Source organism: Grus americana, chromosome Z (assembly GCF_028858705.1).
Source record: "Grus americana isolate bGruAme1 chromosome Z, bGruAme1.mat, whole genome shotgun sequence".
Lineage (NCBI taxonomy): Eukaryota > Metazoa > Chordata > Aves > Gruiformes > Gruidae > Grus > Grus americana.
This window is the reverse complement of record NC_072891.1, coordinates 70,809,202-70,826,223: the sequence shown is the minus strand read 5'-3', so window position 1 is coordinate 70,826,223 and position 17,022 is coordinate 70,809,202. Positions and strand designations below refer to the sequence as shown.

At 39.1% G+C, this 17,022-nt stretch overlaps 1 long non-coding RNA gene across 1 annotated transcript in view; it reads right to left on the bottom strand.

Annotated features, from left to right (window-relative positions):
* Nucleotides 1-8,759, bottom strand: part of LOC129199789 (uncharacterized) — a 36,709-nt gene extending 27,950 nt beyond the window's left edge. The window contains exon 1 of the long non-coding RNA XR_008574744.1: nt 8,666-8,759. This is a non-coding gene — a long non-coding RNA (uncharacterized LOC129199789). The remainder of the gene's footprint in view (nt 1-8,665) is intronic.
* Nucleotides 8,760-17,022: the final 8,263 nt, after the last annotated feature.

Here is a 17,022-nt window from a genome sequence, read left to right as displayed (position 1 = left end):
TCTACAACATATTTCATAAAAAACCAAATGAACATTCTATTATAATTCCAAAATTAAGCCATGAATATAACAACCGTGCACCTTTTGTCTACTCTGGCATATTTTATAAGAACTGTAAATGCAAATATTGCAGCTGTATACAGCATTTGCACATGCTAATATTTACAGTTCAAATTTGTTATATTTATCTTATTATCGTTTCTCTGAATTATGAGTACAGCATCAGATTGGTAAGAGTGGAAAAGGAAGAAGAGTATAGGCAACAATAATCAGCAGTTAATTTACATCAAACCTAAACAACTAAAGTGTGATATTATTGCAATATTTGACTTTTGTCTACTTCATAGTCTTTTTTGCTTGAATTATCCCTACTCTTTTGGAAGTATGAGTTCCGCAGGTTGAAATTCTCTGTCCAAACATGTCGCGCTCAGGCAACAGAATAAAAGTCTTTTCTCCAGATGCCAAGTGCATGGGTAGCCTTGGAGTTAATGAGGATCATTGTAACAGTAGTGAGAATACCATCAGTCTCTCTCCCTGCTCAGTTTGTTCCACTTCACAGGGCAACGGGAGTCTCAGAAGGCTGATCTAATCTATTCATATTAGAGAAAAGTTTTCATACAGTAATTATATCTTTTTGGAGTGGTAAGGAATGGTGTATTTTAAATGTTTCGGTACAAACTTTGTAAGAGCATAGTCAAAGTAATTCCAGGCTGCTGAAAGGATGCCCTCCAGGAATAAGTACAGTGAAGTGAGGGTATAGGAAAACAATTTTTTGCAACATTTTTCTTCTCTGTCCAATAGTGTACAGTAAATAACACTTCCCAGCTGCATTTCTGTAACTCATGTAATCCCCAAAACGTTTGGTTGGTTTTTTGTTGGTTTGGTTGGGGTTTTTGGGGGGAAGTGTGTTCTTTGAAGTGCAAATTGCACTTAGGAAGAGGACAGGAAACACTAGGCAGTCCAGCAGTGTAATTGTAGGAAATCATACAGGCATTACGGTGGATGACAATCTGAAAATTAGCCAGCAAGTCAAAGCTTTTGACAACTAACCAATCAACCCACAAGCAAAACAAATCAAAATAAACAAAAATCCCCTGCATATTGCTGTCAATGGTGGAACTAATGAAATATGAAATTGCATTTATTCTCTTTCAAACCAACAGCTGCAGCTACTCCCTCCCAAATTTCATCTTTCCCCCAAAATGCTTGCAATATACTCCTATGTTTTTCCAATTCCTCTCTTTATGCCCCATTTTCTGCCTCACGTGTCTAGGCAAGAGGAAGCCAGATGTGAATTCTAATGAGAGTGGACAGGATATACATGCAAACCCCCCAACCAGTCAGGTATCTCTACAAGGGTAGCTGAACTCTCTGTTATCTGCCCAGCCATTGATTTTCACAAAACTTGTAAGAACTATGGATCCTCCTACATTCTTTTGTCAAATTTGGTTGAAATATACCAATGTATTAAGCAATTGTTCAGGAAAACTAACAAATGTAGAATGAGATAGGGCACAGCATAAGCTCCTTAGAAAGAGGAGGAAAAGGAAAAGGAATTTATCCTGGGATGTTATTCAGAGAAATGGTATACAGCAGAATTCGGAGCTAATTATTGTAGCATTCATTACAGTTCAAATGCTGTATCCTTTCTTTGATCTGATTTTTTAAGAGAGATTAACTGCAAAGCACTCAGAAAACAAGAATGGAAGACTGGGGAAACACGATCTATAGAGTAAAATGTGAGATCAGTGGATATGTTAAACTTGGGTATAAAAAGACAGAGATGGAAGGTTATGCAGAAGATTTTAATAAAGTGATCAATTGCTCTCTAAGCCTAGGAACGAAAAGATTGACTTAATTAGCAACAAAACAATCTGGATGAAACATTAGGAGAAAAAATGTGCTGATGGAAACAGTCAAACGGGCTTTCCAAGGCAGTGCACAATCCCCTACCATAGAGGTTTTTAACAGCAATTTACACTAGCATAGTCTCTTGTAGGGACTTTCAGCTTTACGTTTCTGTCATTGCATCTTAACCTTTTTCTTTGGGGAGATTCTGGGAACACACTGAGAACCACTACAGTTACAGCATGACAGCTTGGGCTCCTCTTGTGTGATTTGCTAGATTTCTAAATACAAATCTGTGCTCTAGTGATAAATCTGAGAAAAATCCAGTCAAGAAATTGTGAAAGTTGCCATAGGCTTCAATTAATTTAGACTTAGAATCTGAATGCATGAAGACAATATACCTGCGTATTTTAGCATCTAACAGGAAGAAATGCTCTTTGTTTTACCAAACCAGTGAAACAAAATCAATTCAAACAAAGTAAAAAGGAAATATTTCTAAAACTTTATCATTCTGAGGATTCCAGTCTAAGGCTTAAAGCAATGAAAATTAAGCTGAGGATCCTAAGTCATGTAATCATTTCCCAATAAAGATTAATAACAAGCTTTGTTTTGTGGTTACTTCTGTCCTCACCCTCTCCCAAAATACTTTTTTTAAAAAAGAGTTAATGGCTGTAGAGACAACTCTTCATTTATGGAGAAGTGATTTTACCTAGTCTTTCCATATAGGGCAAACTGGTCTCAAACACTTTTGTTTTGTTTTTCAACAGGCACACGGTAAAGTTTCAGTCCTACAAATCTGTGCATCTGTGGACAATCCTTAGTCACCTAAGGGCTTGCTGATTTCAAGTGGGACTTTTGCGTGAGTAAAAACCTGTAACCAAACATTTTCAAACATCAGGACCTAGAACTACATTCTGAATGTAAGAATTTAAAGGTGGATTTTTCTTCTTGCTTGTTACACTGCAAAGGGGATTTTACTACAAAGCACTTTATAAGATTTAAAAAAATACAGAACTTGGACTACAGGTGACATTATTTTTAAAAATTGGATTGCAATAAAAGTAATGTATTATTAGTTTATAAATATGTATTTCATTCATGCTAATTAATCTATTCATATTGATACATAAACATGTATGAAATTTGGTTTTTTAGGTTTTGTAAAAAAGAAAATGCCAGAATTACACCCCATCTTACATATACACTTCATATCTAAATAATACAACATTTTCTTGTTCTTGCTATATTAGGTCTGACAATAAGTGATTTATGACTACAGTCCTGCAAACCAAGCTACTAAATGAACAATTATTCCAAAGTTTGACAGGAGGAACTGAAATTGCCAGATATTTGAGAGAAAGACATATGCACTTGCTGAAACAGCAAAGGAATAGAAACGAGATCTCATATTTGTACTCAGCATAAATTTTATTTAACATGGCAATTGAAAGGTGGATCAAAGGATTGACCAGAATGCATAATATCCCAATTGTCTAGTGAAGTCTGCCCACATTATTCTCTTAATACTTTGTTTAGTTTTCAGGGAAGAAGTATCTCTAAATCCAATGCTTTGAAAATGATAACTAATGGTACATCAGTCACATTGCTTGGCAGCTTTCAAGTTGTTCTGATTAGTAATGTAATGTAGCTATCTTGGTATGAAGATTTCAGGTCTTGGGGACTCAAAGCTCTTACCACATGCATTTCTGTAAGCGTGTGAGTAGTCCAATGAGAGCAAATACAATAACTCCCATGCAAAATGTGTGGCTGGATCTGAGGCCAAGCATTACATGTATAAGAGAGGAAAGAGAGGAAATTCCACAATAATGACTGGAGTACAGTCAGAAGAAGGGTAGAGGTGCCAAGGCAGCAGCCGCTTCCTGAACCACAGCCCTGAGCTGCACCATTATCACGTTTGGTCCCAAGTCAATGGACACATAGGGTTAAGGACTAAAGAAAAACACCTCCAAGAAGACAGGGCCGAATTTGCACCATCACAGGAAGCCCAGGCTATGTTTGCACCCCCAAAAATTAAAGCAATGTTTGCATGTTCAAAAGATTTCAAAATCAGCAAATGTCTCTCTATGCTAAAAATTCCAGTGCCAGAAGCCATATGATTGACTCAAAGCAAAAAGCATGTCAAGTGAATCATACATGCAGGCAAGCCCAGACAGGACACTGTTAAGTATCAATTGGCCATCATAATGGTTATCTCTCTTTAGGAACTTCAGTGTCAACAAAACCCCTGGCAAACACAGACCGATCTCACATGCCAGGCCCAGACCTGTACTCTTTCCCGTGGTAAAATTCCCGCAGGTAGCAGTGGAAATTTTACCTTAATATCTGCGCAGTGTGAAGGTCAGAGCTGAGTCTTCTGTAGAGACCAAATAGCTACACACATCTTCATACTGCTCTGCATTGTGTCCTAGCTAGAGAGCCTCCAATGGAGTATCTGGGGAACAGGGGGCAAAGGAAGAGGAAAAATGTGGTCTCCCTCTTCTGACACAGTTTATGCATCAGCTTACCGACCCTCCTTCCTAACCACCCCTCCACACCCAAGTCACTCAACAGAAGTTTTGTCCAATGGTCAACATTTCTTTTCTGCCATTCTTATATGCCAAGTGGGTAATTTACAAAAATGCATCAGGAAAAATGCACTGCTCAGCTCTTAGAGTTGGAGGCAATGGTTCTACTGCCAACATGGTGTAGATCTCTGATCTACAATAAGCCAAAACTGACAAACAGCTGGGGCCAGTGCTCCTACAGCTAAGCATCGGCAAGTCAGGCTTATGGGAATATATCAGATGGTCACCCCTCTCCAATCATTAACTAAAACTCTGTCGAGTTCTCCAGTGAGGCAGAGAACTGGAATTTCCACTAAATTCAGCCATAGGTTCCCTTAAAGTGGAAGTCAGATCATGATGAGGTGGTTTCAGGAGAAAAACTTAACAGGTAACCATGGTTTGGAAAACATCTAAAGTTAGCTGAAGCTGAGGAGGAGGAATTCTACCTGTCTGCATGTTTTTCTGTAGTCCCCACCACTGGATTCCTAATATCATAGTCAAAGCAGAAAGCTAGGTAGCCTCTGCCTGCAGGGTTGTCATACTACTTCAACCAGAACTGAGATTTTTCTCTTCTAGCTCTGTTTTAACTGACTGCTTGGAGGCAGTTGTCCTCACTGAAAACAGGTGTACATGGTGGACAATGCTTTACACATTTGCTATAAACCATGTAGCACGGGTTATAAGGCTGACCCATAAAAACTTCAGAGATTGTCAGGTGGGATATAAAAGCAAAATCTTGTTTACAAGTAAACATTAAAAGCCTTGCAGCTTTTCTTCCAAAGAGGAGGCACCTCTCTGTTATTTCATTGGCCCAACTATCCTGCATTTATTGTCAACTGAAAACATTGTTTTCTACTCCTCCTAAAAGTTACCACACAATTGGTTTGGCGCCAAAGCCCTCCCATTTTCCACCCCACAGACAGTGGCAGCAGATAGATGTAGCAAAGGCAAAGTGCTGCCTTGCTTCTATGAAATTATGTGGATAAAGGGATTGTTTTCCATTAAGCTCTTTGGAACGTTCATTGCAGAAGCTGCTGTCTGAAATCAACAGAAGGAACTCGGACTGTTAATGAAAGCAGTCCAATATAATCAGTGCATAGCCTCTATTTTAATATTTATTAACATTTACATTCAGTCATAAAATAAAAATAAAATGCATGTTAGCATTTTCAATTAATAAATAATCAATAAGTAAAATAAAAGATCTTCCATGACATGAAAGTAGAGTTTTAGGATGAAATAGCCTTTGCACCACAAGCATGAACAAAACCAATCCCAGTCATGGTGGGTTGTCAAACTCTCGGAAGAACTCTTGCTATGATCAAGTAATGATGATGTTTCATCCTGGGCTTCAGTGATTAGCCAATATGCTGGCTTTTGTGGAGCTGCTTCAGTTAGGAAGTCAAGCTGATACTATGAATAATTTTCAGTTTTCTGGGTATTTATTTAACAAAAATATAAATACGTATTTTTTTTTTCTGGAATCTAACAGAAATGAATAGCAGCAGTAAATTTCAGTCAACGGTGTGCTCAGAGGGCTCTGCATTTGAGAGGACTGTACTCACAATTGCTTCTTTTGGCTGGTTTGGTTGACAAACAATTCCCTCCTCCCTGTGTTTTCACAACTAGTACCAGTTAAATCCCTGAAACTACACAACTCAGCCCCAATGAACTTTACAGCCACTGCTACTCAAGGCTGCATTTAATTGCTCCTTCCACTCAGCCTCGCAGAAAGGATGCCAAACACAGCTATTGGCCCAAACCAAGTCTCCAGTTGTCTCTAGTTCACCTTCTGATGGCTGGCAGGCATCAACACTCTCCAGAGTAACAATTCCATCCCTACAACTAGCTTTTCTTCCACTGAACCTGGCAAAACATCACTAAATCTAACACTAGAAGTGTAGACATGCAAAACAGGTTCAGGCAGCTACATTTTATAGACTGGGATGAAAAGAAAAACAATCAGGAGGTATGATATAATTACAGGGTAATAAAACTAAAAACATTGTTAATACATTAATTTAATATTTGGCTTTCTCATCTGAGTGTACAAATCCACAGATGTCCAATTGTTTCCATTTTCAGTTGGAAAAAATTAATTTTTTTGACTGATGCCCATCAGTAGATACCTAATTTTTTCATCAATGACACAGAAGAAAAGGTATCACAAACATTAACTGAGGGAAGCTCATCTCCCCACAGAGTAAACAAAAAGTATAAAATAAAAAAACCTCATCATAATTTTTCTGGGTGTGAAAAAAAACTCTACTGGAGGAAAAATGTTTATATAAAAGTAGAGAGGGCAAAATGTTACTGCTACCATAAAAAATGTCCCCAACATTCAACATTCTGACTCCTTTCTGAACACCTGTGCTGAAATTCTGAAACCCTTGGAAAACAGGAGGCCCATAAAAGTGCAATTATCACAATTGTCCTGGCTAAAACCTTCTCAGGTTTAAAGCAAGGTCTCCACAGACAACAGAGGGAAGATCATTCTAGCCTTAATTCCCAGAAGGGCAAGAAACTCAGCTAATGATAGCATGGCTAGTGAGCAGAGACTTGCTTTCATCCCTCCTGAAGAGACGATGCTTGCAGGGAGGGACAGAATGACACAGATCTGTAACTTATGGCAGGAAGGGTTGGGTGGGAGGGAACAGAGTTGAAGGGACAGAAGTGGCTGGGATGCACGATTTGTTCCAGGGAAGGACTGAAGATGAGGACAAGAGGGAGACTGCAGGAAGCAAGGATGGTTATGTAATTTGGAAGGACATCAGATGGTCATTCACCAAATTCAGGGCTGGACCAAACCTTAGTGCCAATAGAAAACTCACAGAGGTTTGCCAGTTGCTGGTTTGAATAAAGTGAGCAAACATAATCCTCTGAGAATACCAGCCATTTTTATATCCAGAATGAGCTTGTGAAACTTGTTTTGATCTGCTTAATTTAACCTGCCTCTCAAAAGAAGAAGCCCTGAGACTCCTTAGGAAATGGACACACTATTGTTCTTAATTTACTTTTTTTGTACTTGAAAAAGCTTAGGACAAAGAAAGAAACATCAATAGCTTTTAGACGGCTCATCCTGGGTGTCAAAGAGAGAGCTTATGTGTCTTTTTCTTGTTACAACAAATGCAAAGCTGCCACAAAGCACTCCACCCCTTATTTAAAGTGAGAGTTTCTGAATATGAAAATCACCAGACCAAAAGCTGTTTATACCGCCTACAGAATACTGAGATGTTCCAAGTATGCTCCGTACCACTTATCAACAATAATATGCCTGCAATTCACTCAGGATTTTGCTGAAGTCTGAAAAGTCTATTGCAGTTTTTTTGGAAAAAAACCCCAACCAACAAACCTTCTGCAAAATGATATTAAAACAGTTGCATACATACACACTACTGTAGGGAATTCTGCACATGCTTACTACAAATAATTTTGAATTACTGATAGGTAGGGCATAAGCCACTGAATGCTGGCAAGTAAGATAAAAACTTGGTTAAAACAGCTAGCCACGAGAGCAACTTTGTTTAGGGATTACCCTATGAGGTTTAGGGAGGTAATCCCATTTTGTCCCTGTGGGATGGAATGAATGCACCCTAATGCAGATCTCACTGTGTCCTCCAGAGTCTTCATGTTGCTATTCTGCATAATTGCTGGTGTTGTACAAGTTGAGAACAAAGCACTATATTTTTCAGGCTATCAAATGTCCCTTTGCAGATTATCACTTTGAAAACTCATTATTTAAGAATGGATCTGATCAGAGGACATATTATAAATCCCTTCAATGCAGGCAGAGATCTTCTCACAAGCCATTTTACCCCAGATTTCCTTCAAAGAGGTCTCAGTGCTTGCTTACTTTTCTAACAACAGTATGTCAGCTTTGGGCAATATTTGAAAATAATATGAAAAACTGGGAAAAAATGAAACAGTTGAAAAATTACAATTTCTTGGATAATGACTATAAAATTCTATCTTTTCAGCTATGCACCTCCAAGTGTTACTATGAACAGGATAATAGTGCCCTTTGCTAAAATGAATTATCTGAAAAAAAGATTGTCACAGTTACTTATAAGGATCACAATGCTTTTGTACCATCCCACCTTAAAAGAAAAAGTAAACCAATTTTAAAAAATTCTACAGAGAACTCAAGTCAACAACACTTTTTTTTGGTAGAAAGTTCTCTCTGTATATATATAAAATATATATACACATAGATATATAAATTTATGTATATAAAAAATAAAACCCAGCCTTACCTACAGTGAAAATCTTGCAGTCATATAAGAATGAAGTGAGATGAAGCCCTTACTCATAATGAGAATCAGATCATGAGAGGAAAGAAGGTGAAGCCTGGAAGCTAGTTCCTACTCGAAAAACCACGACCGTGAGGAAGGCTGTAAGTTTCTCTATGAATCAGCCAAACATCTGATCTCTGGGGATAATTAACTGCCTGAAAATAAATGCATCTGGAATCTTTTTGTGGAATAGGAGGCAGGAAAAAAAAATAGAAGCAACATAAATAACAAAGCTCAGGAGGTTTTGGTAGATAACTGCTGTAAATGACTTCACAATTCCTTGGTAAAAATCAGTGACTATTGAACACAAAGCGAAGAAAGTAAAAAAATTAGCAGCAGCCGGTACTGTTTTGATCTATACAAGTAAAGGAAAAAGAAATCGCAGAATTACTGAAATAGTATTATCACATTTTTTGAAACAAAAGTGCTGCAAATTAAAATGTTTATATGCTTTTTTAGCACAGGCATAATGACCAGCTGGAGTGCAGCTTCCTGCAAGACACAGATAACATGGATGTTTCTTCACAAACGGACAAACAACAGGAAATACAAATCAAAGCTGAGACACCATTGCACAAATGCAACAAAAATATAAGCCAAATCAAAGTCCCCTAGGCAAATTTGGTGGTCTTGCTCTCCATGTGCTCTGTAAATACAGTTTAAATTATGATGACTGTGACACTTACATGCAAAAGCAATAGGAAATATGGTCTGAATGAGACATTTACTCGCCACACTGTGATATGTATTTAAGCATTATAACTTTATCTTCTATAGAGTATTTAAAATTGCTTTAATTAACTCAATATATGAGAAATTAGAGATGCTTAGATAATTAACATCTTTCTGATATACATTGCAGGCAGAATTTAAAAATACTCATAGAAGGAAATAGCCCTTTTACTGCAAGTTATTTAATCACTTCAAGCTAAATGTAAGGGCCAGAGCTGCACCATCTCAATGATGCACTTTCCTCTAAAACCAAAAGCTTGCAGAACTGGGCTGTTTAATTTGCCCCCTCCAGTCTATAAGGTGGATATTCAAATGCTACTCTCAAATTGGGAGGATATTTGCATCCTTTAGAAAAATCAGATTCCTGGCTGTGAAGTGGCTATTCTTTGACTTTGGAACCTCTGATGCTGTCTTAAGATACCAAAACCAAATGATAGCTGCAAGTGCCATATTACTATTTTTCCTTTAATCGGCAAGTCCCTTTAAAAAATGTTAAAGAAATAAAAAAATGATTACAAGGTACTGAATTATAAACACTACTTTACATGATTCTATAAAAAGAAAACTAAAATCAGTTCTGACCTGTTGAGAATGTGAATGCTATATTCTGGGGTTTGGTCCTGCTGCTAATGGATTTTAAGGGAAAGGCAGTGCCAAACATCTAGCAGCCACATGTCCTTATCATAGAAACATAGTACAGCAGACAGCAATCTCACAGAAACAGAGCATAATCTAAATTGTCACAGTTTCTGAAAAACATTGCAACAGAATCTAAGAAGAAAGAAGGCAAAAAGTACTATGGAAAGGGTAAAAATATACACAAAGAAAATCAGACTCTTTCAAAAGGAGATCATTAAACTTTGTCCAGGTGGTGACATAACATAATTTGTTTTTGTCTGCTCCATCTTTGCATCTCCCACTGGTTGCAGCCCCAAAGAATGCATGGATGAATGTAAAGACCTAGTTGTGTGCACAGCATTACACAAAGACTTCCCTTGGGGTGTGAATGAACTTTAAGCCATTTTCAGTTCCCAGCCATAGGACATCAGTAGATGAAGCTCTGTAGGAGGATGTTTTGGTATGGCATCCCTCAGGACTGGAAGTCTCTGCAGTGGGAAAAATAATTTCAACAGGAACACGATGAAAGCTAGTGCCAAGGTTTTAATGCACTAAGAAAGTGTTGAAATTTAACCTGTGAAAGGAAACTTGAGGGAAACATGCTGAGCTTACAACCAGGCTAAAAAGAATTTCTTCAGCACTTTTTTCTTGTGTAGCATAGCTGGAGACTGGACCATCTTCAAGAGCAGCTGGTGTTGGGCAGCAGTGAGGGTGGTAAGGGCATTGTGGGATTTGCATGTGTGGAGACAAGGGCAGTCAGGGCTCCTTTCCTGGCCTCCTTATGGGCAGTGCCACCTCCTGAATTTGGTCCTGCCCTTGAGGCATAATCCAGTCCACTTTTCATGAAAAAGTGATTTTCTTTCAGTTCATATTTAGATCTTTCTTAGATCAAGTAGATGCTTGTTCTCTCCTACCATAGTACTTCAATCTACATCTAAGGTCCATTTATATCTCTGACATTTTGATTACTAGCCTATTAGCTAGATTATAGGCCCAGTAGAGTTGCCTGTTAAGATATGAAACAAAACCTTCCAATCAACATCTCTGACTGCCGGACTTCAGTCTGAACATGCATGGACCCCGACTCAACTGGATGCAAATGAACTTAGAATATAACATACTCACCTTTGCACACAGGGTCCCAAGATAGAGCCGTCAGTTGGAGGGGCAGTCCTTAAGGGATGAGAGTGTGGAATAAGGCTTTCCTGCTACAAATGATTAAAATTAAGACAGCCTGTCAGAGCAGGGCTGCCAAACATAGCCCTTTCCATTCAAATGTACAGAGCAGAAATGCTGGCTATTGGGGAACATTCTGTGTTTCAGTCCCTCAGCAGCCTACGACTTGAGAAAACCCTCCCTTGGCCCCTGCTGCATACTCTGAGCAGCCCCCCCGTTCCTCAGGTACCCCTCATGCATCACCGCCAACTCGGTGCTCTGCTGCCTGTCACAGGTCCCACACTGGTGAGGAGGTTTGCTCTAACCACCCCCTATTTCAATTGCAGCTAGACTGTGTTTTTATTCCTCATCGAAATGATCGTATGTAGGTGGATTTTGAAAGGCCATATGGGTTCCTCTCTGCTTTGCACAAACTCTACTGCTCAGAGGTGCTCCTGGATGGTGAAGCCAAAGTGATAGGGCCCTCTACAGGTGCTCCTGGCAGAAGAGATGGGTTTTATTTGTGCTTTATCAATGACTCCTTGCACGTCTTCTTCCCGCTCCCTTTGTGGCTGTTTATATCTTCTATGGGCTGGGATTCCTTTCTACAATGTCTGCATAGACCCTGGGAGAACCAACGGGGGCCTCCACATATTTCTACAAAAGACAGTAATATACATTTTTCTGCTGGATTTTTTAGAGCTAACTTACCGCTGTTGTACTTACTGTCTCCTAATTTACATACCATCATATCTATTTCCTTATACAGATGCAAATATCACTGGCAGTAGGAAGTCTGTGTGTGGGTTGTCATTTCATTTAATTTATGAATTTTCTTTCTTCAGTCCCTTCGGTCTTCAGTAGATTGATGATTTCCTTTTCTCCCCTTAAAAAGTTTTCATTGATGAGGAAATAAAAATGCTGTCATTCAATTGGCAGGGAAAACCAGACACCTGTTCCATTGGGCCTTCTCTTTCAATTTCCCTTAAAATTGCATAGTCTTTGCTGCCTCATAACACCTCAGCTTTTTTTTTGCCATAAGAGCCAGACATTACTAAACGATAGCAGGGAACCAAGTCTGAATATGCTTTATATTAATTTTTATTCCCCTCATCTGATTAGCAGATGTTCTGGGAAGAAAGCAAGGAGGCAATTTTGCACGTGCTGGAATTTTCAGAAGTGTATTTACTGTATGTAATGACTTTTGGAGATTTCTGACTTACTGAAGAGAGAATTATTTCTTTGTATCTCGAGGCACTGTAAATATTGCCTCTCTAGTCATTTGCTGTTTGAAAAGAAGTAGATGTTACTTATCTATCTATATATATACACATAGACAAACACAGATAGCATAGATTCCACTCCAAAAGACTCATAGTTTAACTCAAAGAACACCATGGCACATCATTCTGGAGGTGCTGCCACGTACCTTAAGCCACATCTCATGTAAAGAGACAAGCCAGTGCACAGAGGTGACATTAGGTGTTTCATGGGGTCATAGTGTCAGGGATTCCTTACGTCACCAAGACTCCCCAGCCTATTCTTTCTGAGTCCTAAGTACCAAAATCAGTCATATGTAGCTCCCCAGCTATGAAGGAGCAGTACAAATCATGATTTGGACTTGGTGAATACATACGGGCTCTCTCCTCAAGAGTATTCCAAGTCCACTCTCAGGGCCACATCAGCTACCGATGCAGACAGCGCCACCCCAAATCCCACCAAGAATGGCTTTCCTTGAGTCTGTCTGGTATGTGACAGGTGATCTTCTGCTGTGTGGAGGCCATCAGGTTCACTTAGATAGGCTGTCCACAAGTTGCCTTCAGAACTGCTATGTGGGGAGGAAGACCTGAAAGATGTACTTGTCCCCAGGCCTCTCTCAATCACCTGAGAGTATCACAATGGCAAAACCTCATCTTTGGCAGCTTAATATTTCTTGTAGCAAGTATTCTGGATACTCCTTGTTCTCAGCCAGGATAGTCAGACAACCCTATTTGTAAAAAGCCTAGCAAGCCAGAAATAGGCCCCTGACATCCCTTAAATATCTCTATCAACATCCATTAGCAAACTACATTCAGTAGATGGTGGGGCTTTCTATAAGATTACTTCTATTATTCTAGGCTTTCTCTTTAATACTTTTGGGCTGTCACATAACTTCATCATTGTAAAATGAGACTGTTCTGCTCTTCCTACCACATCCCAGTACAACTCCACTGATAACTAAATGCTAGGTAGAGACAGAAATGTTCTTGACGTGACTCATTTTTCAATGGCATGGAGTTAAGAAGCCCATTGACTTTCCACCACTGATACACAACTGATGGGGCGGTTATTGACCTGTAACATATCTACTGCTCCCGTGCAATTGCCTGTGTCCTCTGACAGCCTCAGAAGAGAGAAAATACATAAAAAGGAGAAACAACCCTCTCTCAACTGTGATTACTAGGAATAGTTGAACGAGTTTGTCCAAGATGAGAAACAGCATGATTACCAGTCTGAAATGTGCTTCTGGCCTTCTCCTTCTGTCCCAGACCATGTTTTCATTGCTGACATGTCAAAGACCCAGTAAATGCAAGGTTTTCTGGTGACTCATATCCATGAAAATCCCTGGCATGCACCATCTGATGAGTAAATCTTCAAATGAGCTTGGTCATGGTGTCGCCAAGAAGAGCTGAGAGTCCTGCAGAGGGGTGTGTAAGAGACGAGAAGGCCATGGGTAGCAGCACGTGGGCATGGGAAAGTAGGTCAGATTTTACTCGATTCCTTCCATAGGACATAGGAAAAGCAATGGCTTTTCTTGATTTTGTTAGCTAGATCAGCTGTGTGAGGAAAAGCAGCCAATAGGAAGCCAGAATCCTGTTGGAGGGTAGGTAGGAAAACCAGCACCCTTACAAAAGAGGGGGAGGCCCATAGAAATGGTCCAGGTATGATAAGCAGCAGACTGTAATGTGTTATGGGATGATATCATAATATCTCCAGGAGAGAGGTGTCATGATATGGATGCAATAGCTAGATGGCTATTGACTGCAGGGAGGGAATATGTAGTTCCAGGTGATAAAAGGATAGCTTCGAAAAATATACACCTTACACATATTTGTGCGGCAGGTTGATCGGGATGGGACCAAGCTGGCTATTTTTCAAGATACTGCTTTTTTCATCAGAAAATGACGGTTCTTTGAAAACAACTATTTGCCAGGAAAAGACCAAGTTTGAGGACTGTTTATTCACACAATTTTCATCCAGCTTTACAAAACATTTGGTTTAAAAGTTTGTAACTAAAAATATTTTATTTAACTTGGAGAAAAACCTATATTGTAAGTAAAAGTAAACTAAATTTCTTTAAATTTAAAGATCTTTTATGTGTAAGTGGTCAAAACCTGTATGAAGAGTTTCAGTGCTATCAAAACATCTCAAATGATACAAACCATTATTGGCTTTCAATGTTCATTAGTAAAGTAAATCTATATGTTTTATTTTGGGGATAAATTAACTGCTATTTAGCTCATTCGCCAGCTGCACACCTGATACTTTGATTAGAAAATGTTACGGGACAGAGGTCTGTCTGTTAAAGGACAAAGGCACAAATACAATTTTTTTATCATTGTAAGTGACACTGTCAGGTTGAAGATCTTCTGAAAGAGAAGCCAGGCCCAAGCTGTTTAATTTCATCAGTACATATCCATCTCACCTCACAACCAATATGCCTTTAGACACCTGCCCAGTAAAAAAGAAATAAAAATCTAAATGGGATTAAGTGGAGCTTCAAATGGCCCAATGCAGGCAATTAGGGCTTGGTAAATAATATATAAAAATATGGAGCAGAATCTTTTTAAAGGGGATGGAGGGAGGAGGAGGAGAAATTAGGGTTTGGTAAATAAATAAAAATAGGGACCAATTTTCAAGGGGATGGAGGGGGGAAGAGGAGGAAAAGCCTAACTTTAAGAAGCATTATCTGAGTCATCATGCAATTAAAGTCTATGGGCTGTACTTGGATCTGTTCCACTTGCTTTGCACCAGTTCCAGTGGTATTATACAGCTCAAAACCTACCTCAGCTGCCCATCAAATGATGCCTTTGGTGTAAGGAAATCCCCAGGAGTCAGTCTTTAAGCATTCCCCCCTGGGCTTTTGTTTGAAGGGCAGGGCCAGCAAAAGGGAATGTGGTTTGGGACATCCACAGGGTCCAACTAGTCTTTTGTTTCTGGGGTGGTCCCTTGGGGCCATAGGAAGTGGGCGTTAAATTTACTAGCCCATGGCTACTTTAATTTACACGGGCCACTGTTATCAGGTAGCACCAAAATATAGCACGTAAATATAATTAACCAGAGACCAACCATATTAAGAGAGCAAGCTGCACTTTGTGCCTGCAGGTAGGATAAGTTCACTGTTCATGAATGCAAAACTAATAGACTGATTCTTTTAAAACAAGTCTCTTCCTTAGATTGCAAGGAGATATACAAAAGGAGCTGAGTTTCGACTGAATCCACTTAACTCATGCCAAGTTACGCAAGCGCAACACTCAGGGGGAAGGGATGTGAAAGACCAGAGGAGACAGAACATGAAAATGATGAGGTTGATTCAACAGAATCTTTCTTAAAAATAAAGTGATGCTATGCAAAGGCTGGGATGGGTCTTGTTTCTGTAAAAAGTTCACAACAGCATGAGTGAGCGATCAAAGGACAGAAAACAAGGAAGGCAGCTTTGCCCAGCCACCTTGAGGACTTTCTTGCAAACCCACATTAGCAGCCTATGAAAAGTCTTGAAAGATGTGTCAGAAGCTGCACAATAGCATATGGTATTGTGAAGGTGCCACAAAAACCTGAAGTCCATAGGACATCTTAGAAAGATTGCCAGTAAGTCAGAATGCTCCCTTAAATCCAAATTTTGCCTAGAGAAAGACCTTCCATTGCCCTTCCCCACCCCACCAACAGGTACAGCACAAAACAGTGCAAAAGTCCCAAAGCCCCATGCTTCACTTACAGCAAGTACTGAACCATGCCTTTTAGAAGGGAAAAAAGAGATCTTGCTGCTAGTATTGAATGTTTTATCCAAATAATAACTGAGGAGGATTATCTGGGGGGAAAAAAAAAAAGAGAGAGAAAGGAAAAAAAAATTCTCTGATGAAAGCTGTATTCCAGTTTGCAGCTTTTGCTGGTAGTATAAAACACAGGAGCCTGCAACTTAATGATCACGACTGCAATCAATTTTGACCATTTCTCACCAGATATCCTGATTAATTGCTAATTCCTCATTTGAAAATGTTAGTCATCACATAAAGTGTTTGATATATATCAATAATCACTCTGAAACTGCATGTTTTTCCTGCTGCTCAATTTACCCTGTCAGTCGTGTGAATATCTGCACCAGTTAGACAAGGAAACACTAAAAATCTTAACATAGTGGAAGGATAAATGTGTGTGCATGTGTATACACAATATTTTTATATATGTATTCATACATGTACAGACACATACCTGAAAATACTGAAAGACTGGCACTACTGAAAGATTCATATAAATGAACCTGAATACTGGTTGTCAAATAATGCAAACCAAGGCAAAGAACACCATATACTATATTAAGTACTTTGAGTTTACTGAGTTGCTTGCTTGGACTTGCAGGAGAAGCCTGAAAACTGAGGTATATAGTCAGTATGAAACAGCATTAGGAATATGTACTTTGCCTCCTACTCCTGCATATTTTATCATTTATGTTAATTATGACTTTTAATGATGGGTAATCTTCAAAGAGGTATAGGAAGATCTCTGAGAGAGAGGTTGAATACAAGGAATAGACTGGGTACAGTCACAAATCAAGG